Consider the following 7,659-nt stretch of genomic DNA (forward strand, 5'->3'; position numbering starts at 1 on the left):
TTCACTGTGCAGAAGCTTCTCAGTTTAATGTAGTTCCAATTGTTTATTTTCATTTTTCTTCCCTTTGTCTGGGAAACAGATACAGAAAATACTGCTAATTCCAGTGTTCAAGAGTTTACTACTCGTGTGTTCTTTTAGAAGTTTTATGGTTTCAGGTCTTATATCTAGGTGTTTAATCCATTTTGAGTTCATATTTGTATACAGTATAAGAAAGTGGTCCAGATTTATTGTTTTGCATGTAGCTGTCTAGTTTTTGAAGGAAGATATTTTCATCTGTTTCATTATTATTGTACTCCTCATATCCAGGAAAATACAAAATATGAGTTCAACAAATAGCTACTGAATGAATGAATGAATGAATGAATAAAAGGAACTGGTGCAACTAATTATTTGATCAGATAGCAACCTGATTTAAACACCAGGTGGTGTTTGGCACCACAGTTTCAAGATAATCAGTTTCCTAGACTACCAATTAAGAAAGGAGGTGAGACGTTCAAGGAAGCTTGTGATGTCTCATTGAGTAGAACCCACTAGGCCTTTTTCTTTCTTTGTCACCAGGTCATATGCCATCCTCCATTCCCTCCCCACCCCTACCATGGGGCCATATGTATAAGGAGGAATACTGGTAAAATAGTGGAGGATGGCATGGGAGTCTGACCACCTGCCTATCTAGCTTACTTGTGCCTTCTGGACTTTCTCATGCTAGATACCAATAGTGGCACTTTCTTCTTATGATGGATTGGTGCTGAGTCCTTTGAACCTTATGATTTGGTGGGTCTAGAAACCCAGCTCCTGATGGGAAGCTCTGGCCACATGATCAATTGATGTTCCAAGGTCTGATGCTAGGAATAAGTAGCATATGTGGGAGATCTTTTTAAGAGGTCTAGAAATCTCTGCAGTAGTTAGAATGAGACTTGCTACAAATATAGACCTAGAAGTCTGTATTATCATTCTCCTATTAGAGCTCACTATAAACTACACATCTGTTGTCAACACAGATACCTCTAATACCAAAGGTCTACTAGGTCTGATGCCCCAAGTAGAAAGGCTACTTGTACTGTACTTCGGACCTATTGCAGATCTCTTTCCTTCTCTGGGATCCATTCAAACCTGTAAGTCTTCCATGTCTCTCAGTAAGTGGGTGGAAGCAGTGTTTACACATGTGGAATATGCTGCATCCAGAGCCCTTTTAGGCCTACCAAACATTGTGCTTTCTTCACAGTGATAGGGGTTATAAGACGCTATAATTTGTCATTTACTTTGGAGAGGATGTCCTAGAATACAGTCTTATTTGGGGAGGGGAATGAGAAGACAGTTTCTTAGTTTTCCATTTGGCTTTTCCCACTATAACAGCTCTTAACCTACAAACTAAAGAAGCTTTGTATGAGTTCTAACAACTACCAAGTATATTTATTCCAATTATACATTAAAAGACTGGGGAAATGATGATGGAGTAGGTCCATGGACCCCAGTGGACCCACAGTAAGCAGGGTGTGGACCAGAGCTCCATTTACTGTATGTACCCATATAGCCCTACTATAATAGAGGCCTATGCTGATGTTTTGATATAAATGTTAATTAGGACTCTGGGTCCTATAGTTCTCATTCAAATATTCAGATATTTCTTTTTCTCAAGTGTAAAGTTATTTGGGTAAATGGACAGAGGTCCCTTATGGAAGAATCATTAGCCAGTAACTTTTCATGGAGTCATGGAATTCTTTTTCCTAGGATGACGTTTCCATCAGTCAGTGTATTCCAGGTCTGAGGATGGCTCACGTCTCAATATTGGACAAGATCTGAATATTGGAATTTTTATTGAGGTATCCACCCCCAATCTCTTGATCATTCATCTTTAATTTAATTTAATTGTATAACTTGAGAAATACTTTCATAGGCTGCCCATTTATCATGACACTTGGAGCACCATGTTCTCTTAACCATCTCCATGGTTCTTCACAAGTCATACTTCATTACCCGTTACTATTTACTATAATTGTGCTTACCTCTCTTTTTCAGTGAAGTAGATTCTTTTCAGTGGTTTCAGTTGTCTGGATTCTTTTATTTGGGGATCCTGTCATGTCCATGGTTATCAGGGAGCCTTGTTCTTTAGCAGGATCTCTTATTGCCCTGGATGACCAAAGACAACTGCCATTGAGCTTCTTAATGATGTTAGTGCCCCTCCTACTGGCACATTACTTAACACTCTGGTCAATGGACTGTCCTGTAAGCCCTTTCTTAGAACATTGTGGATGGGTGGGTTTTCTGGCCTTATGTATAATCTAATAGCCTCACTTCTCTGAATCTTTTGATTACTGTCTTAATCATCTGTCCCATTTCTACTTCATTAGGTGTAGGCTATTGCTTTGTACAAGCTTCCAAGAACCATCCTAACAGCATATTAGCACTGTTTCCTGGGATTCTTGATGGGATGTAAACCTTGGATCACAGTAGAGTGCTCACATATTGATGAACTCATTCATTTCCAACTTCACATTCTGTTCTCCTTGATACAGCATACTCAGGATGTAATCTCATGGAAACTCTCCTGGCTCTTGCTGGGAAATGTTGGCTAGGTAGTGCAGCTTCTTTGATATATAGTTTTTAACATATTTTAGCAGGCTCAGAACTACCCAAGATGGGTTGTTATAACTTTCTCCATGACCTGGTGGCCAGGAGATCTGACCTAGGGCAGATCACAAAGGGATGTGTGTTATTTTGCAAGGCAAAAACTTCTGTACCATCTTCAAGCAAAAGTGGAGTGGGGAGTGCAAGCCTTTAAAGAGAGGAGTGGACCACTTCTGAATAGATAGAGGATTCAGGGGAGTCTGAATATATACAAAGATTCAAGATTTTCTAGTGCATCAACCAACATGTTTTCATTTCAAGTCTCCATGTCCCACTCCTTCCTAATCAGAATCCTGCCTGTACTATAAAAGACCTGCTGGTGCAGAGAATTCAACCTTCTCTGTTTCTCTGCCTGGGTCCAATCTACAGATTTTCTGTCCTCTGTTTGCAGGAGATGAGAATCTTTTTTGTATTATTGAGGAGGCCCTTAAGGTCTCATACCATCTCATGTTGGTAGTATTTTACCCTTGGACTTTCATTTTACCTCAGTTCTCCATTAGTGGATTTTTAAAATAGTTGCACCATAACTGCACACTAGTGATAGAATTCTCATTTAGGAACTAGGTGATCCAGCTCATAAATTCCATCTTGTGGTTGCCTTCCTAGAATCATTTTTGGCAGGAACTGTCCCAGGTTGACTTCCTCAGGTGACTAAGGTTGTGAGGTTTCCATGCAGAAGGTTAATTGAGGAGTGCTTTTAGTACCAACACCTTTGATGAGTGAGAGTCGCAGGACCGCGCAAAGGAAGAAGTTGAAGTGTGATGTAGTTGCAGGAGAGGCCTCAGCTGAGATCTGGAGCTGTCATGTTCTTCACAGTTGTCCTAGTTGAGTCAAAAGATTTTGTACTCCAGCACCATCAGTCACTGGATGCAGATGCCTCCAGGAAGAAGGATGTGTATTCTTTTCACCTAGAGCAATTCCTGGGGAGGAATTCAGTTATGAATTATCAGCAGTCTGTACTCTTGGCAGCTGGAGAAATGGGTGCCTCAGTCTATTTGGGACTGAGGACTATTTGGGCAGTGGACCACAGAGTTCACCACAGTTCCAGTAGAGATATGTTGAATAAATGATTGAATGGTCCTTTTGGAGCTATAACTCCTTTTGGAGTTATAAGCCTCTTGAATTTATATTCCATTTGGGTTGTTATGTAGTAATTGGCATAGCACTTTCCATATAATAGTTGACTGATCAGTATGTGTTCAGCAAGTATACGAAGGAATGAATTTTAGGGCTCTTTTTCATCGTGACTATTCTAGTCCCAGTCAATACAACGGAGGTTTTAACTATAATCCCTTGCATTGCGGTTTTAGAAAATTTGCCACTCTCACAAAGAAGGATGCTGTGGGTTTACTATTTACGTGTAACAGTGACTGGAAAGGTCACTTTGAAATGTGGTGGTGTGAGTGGGCACTACCTGAGCCTAATATTCATGCTACACTGACTCTCAACCATGACATAGAACCCACTAGTGCCTGGCGGATGTCAATTCATTGGCATGCATGGACTTAGGTAGAGGCTGAGTCTTGTGTGCTGTAGAAATGCCTATTAGTTTCATTCTGAGTACTTAAAAGCATAACAGAAATTCTTACAAATTCCTTCTTGGAAACAGATTGTTGGTAAGTGCTTTATTTCCTCTCTAAATACATAGTTTGTCACCACATGCATTAATTCTTCATTAAATGATGTCAACATTCTACTAGGTAGAAATAATTGTACCCTTTTCTTAGGTGCAATTATACTGATGAAAGTAATTAGTCAACACAGCTACTTAAGAAGGAGCCCTGCATTTGGAAGAGATTCAACTTATATGTACCATGTGGTAGGGATTTAGCTTGGCACTGGATTCAACTTGGCAACACGTACAACTTCTCAGAGGGCTCCTTGGTTGTTGTGTTTTTCTGCATAAAGGTGATATCCCCAGAAAATCCGGTACAAAGAAAACATACTTACATGTATTAAGACCCAAAGCATACCTGTTATTCTGACAAAAATTATTTGTATACATTATTTTTTTAATCCACACAAGAAAATATGATTCTAATTTTGCTTTATTCTCTCCTGCCTGTTTGCCAACTCACTGGACCTTCAGCTAATGTTGTACATACACATAAATCTCTCCCTTGCCATCAACTATGCATTTGGAGTTTGGATTTTGCTAAAACAAATAGAAGAAAGCAACTCTTTAATAGTGTGAGATCTGAGGCAGTTTGTGATGGTGGACAGTTCCTATCAAATTTTAAACTCTTTAAGTTATTCTTACTCTCTTTCTGAATAAAGAGGTAAAGATATTTTTTCAAAGGCTCTCAAATCTCTACTGCTAAATTTTCTGGGAGTGATGGCAATCCTGATTAGGATTTGTGTTACACAAGTGTTTGCAATTGTCAAACTTTAGTGAATGATCATTTTATTTCAAAGGAAAAGACTGGAAACAAATATTGAATTCTAATGATAAGTATACTAAAGTATTTATGGAGAAGGATACCAATGCCTGCAATTTAATTGAAATGCATAAAAATAATATGAGTTACCTCTCTGCTTCTCCCTGTTCAACAATCACATCTTCTGGTGTAGTGCCATCTGTGTTCCCAAGACACGATGGTGAAAGTTAGAGTAAACAGATTTGGCTGTATTGGGCACCTAATTACCAGGGATGCTTTTAACTCTGGAAAAGTGGATATTGTTGCCATCAATGACCCTTTCATTGACCTCACCTACATGGTCTACATGGTCCAGTGTGATCCTACCCACAGCAAATTAAATGGTACAGTCAAGGTTGAGAATGGGAAACTTGTCATCAATGGAAAGCCCATCTCCATCTTCCAGAAGAAAGATCCCACCAACATCAAATGGGTGATGCTGGTGCTGAGTATGTTGTGGAGTCCACTCAGGTCTTTACCACCATGGAGGAAGCTGGGGCTCACTTGAAGGGTTATCATCTCCACTCATTCTTCTGGTACCCCCATGTTTGCGATGGGCATGAACTATGAGAAGTATTACAACTCTCTCAAGATTGTTGGCAATACCTCTTGCAACACCAACTGCTTGGCCCCTCTGGCCAAGGTCATCCATGACAACTTTGGCATCGTGGAGGGACCCATGACCACGGTCTATGCCATCACTGCCACCCATGAGACCATGGACGACCTCTCTGGGAAGCTGTGTCACCATGGCCAAGGAGCTACCCAGAACATTCTCCCTACTTCTTCTGGTGCTGCCAAGGCTGTAGGCAAGGTCATCCCTGAGCTAAATAGGAAGCCCACTGGCATGGCCTTCTGTGTCCCGATTCCCAATGTGTCAATTGTAGGTATGATCTGCAGCCTAAAGAAAACTGACAAGTACAATGACATTCAAGAAGGTCGTGAAACAGGCATTAGAGGGCCCCCTCAAGTGCACCCTGGGTAACACTGAGGACCACTTTGTCTCCTGTGACTTTAACATTGATACCCACTCTTACACTTTTGATGCTGGAGCAGGCTTTGCTCTCAATGACCACTTTGTCAAGCAAATTTCCTATTATGACAATGAATTTGGCTACAGCAACTGGGTGGTGGACCTTATGGTCCACATGGTCTCCAAGGAGTATGAGTCCCCTGGACCACCAGCCCGAGGGAGCGAAAGAGGAAGAGACAGTGCCTCAGCTGCTGGAGAATCTTTGCCCCAACTCACCCCCCCAACATACTGAGAATCCCCCAACCTCTACACAGTTTCCATCACAGACCCCCTGAAGAAGGGGAGGGGCTTGGGGAGCCCTACTTGTCATGTACCATCTATAAGTATACTATACCCAGACAAAAAAATAATATGAGTGTTGGATGAATATAGAGATGGATAGATAGAGTTGTGATAAGTAGAGTGAAATGTTAATTAATGGTAGAATCTAGGTTATAGGTACAGGGGTGTTCCATGAAAAATTATAAAAATTTTTCTATATGTTGGAAATTTTCATAACAAAATACTGGAAATAATCACCATTGGCACTCCTTTTGTAGTGCCCTTGAGGCAAACTTTGATCAAAAGGGTGTAACAATTCAATTTATCCAAGGTTTACTGAGCACCCACCTTGGCAAAGTTTGGTGCCGGGTATGAGATTTCATTGGGATTCCATACTTAGAAGTCTTCCTCTATTCTTAGATGGGGCTAGTGCTCTGAGCAGCTCTTGCCCTCCCTTTAATTCTGATTCCAGCAGGGAGAATATAGGTAAATGTATCCCAACACTTTGGAATTGATGGATTCCTTCCTTCCTTCCTTCCTTCCTTCCTTCCTTCCTTCCTTCCTTCCTTCCCTTCTTCCCTCCTTCTCTCCATCCATGTGTACTCTATTTCTCTGTTTGGTGTAGGTCGTTTAAAAAGTGTTGGGGATGGAGTTCTACAATCAAGAAGCTTAACATGTAATGGGAATCTCAGCATGAGGTCACTATTCCTGCAAGTTCCACTCTGACATTGTTTATTCATACTTTCAGACAACATCACTTCACAACGAGGTATGTAATGTAAGATATGTGAAAATACACTTGTGTGCATCTGGAAAACTTCAAAAGTAGAATTTTTTTAAAAAAAATTTCCTGATAATTTCTAAAGCCACAAAATATTCCAGTCACAAATAAAAAACCAAGGCTTTCCTGTGGGAAACTTTAGAGAAAACCTAACAAAACTTTTACCCAATTGGAGTAAACCATTAAATATGTAAAAGCACTTTAGTAGCACATAAAACCAAACCAAGTCCTCTGAAAATCATGGGGCCAAATCAAATGCTAAGATTTAAAAAGTCCCAACTGAATGAAGTCTCACCCAAGTCCTGCCAAGGGAGTTACTGCTCCCTCCAGAGTTGTCTCCTTTTTTTTATTGGTTTTAATTAAGTTTTACAGAATAAATTAGTTCACCATATTTGAATCACATTTGCACACAGAGATGAAAAGTTCTTCTTTTTCCCTTCCAAATCAGGGCTTTACTACAGAAAAAGCAATCTGTGTGATGCAACTACTATTGAAGCTCCAGTCAATAAAAATGTCCAGCGAAGTGGGAGGGAGAGGAAATG

At 40.3% G+C, this 7,659-nt stretch overlaps 1 pseudogene; it reads left to right on the top strand.

The window, feature by feature from the left end:
* Positions 1-5,220: 5,220 nt before the first annotated feature.
* Positions 5,221-6,149, top strand: LOC106989891 (glyceraldehyde-3-phosphate dehydrogenase-like; annotated as a pseudogene).
* Positions 6,150-7,659: the final 1,510 nt, after the last annotated feature.

The sequence above is a fragment of the Acinonyx jubatus genome, chromosome D2, assembly GCF_027475565.1.
Source record: "Acinonyx jubatus isolate Ajub_Pintada_27869175 chromosome D2, VMU_Ajub_asm_v1.0, whole genome shotgun sequence".
NCBI classification, from domain to species: domain Eukaryota; kingdom Metazoa; phylum Chordata; class Mammalia; order Carnivora; family Felidae; genus Acinonyx; species Acinonyx jubatus.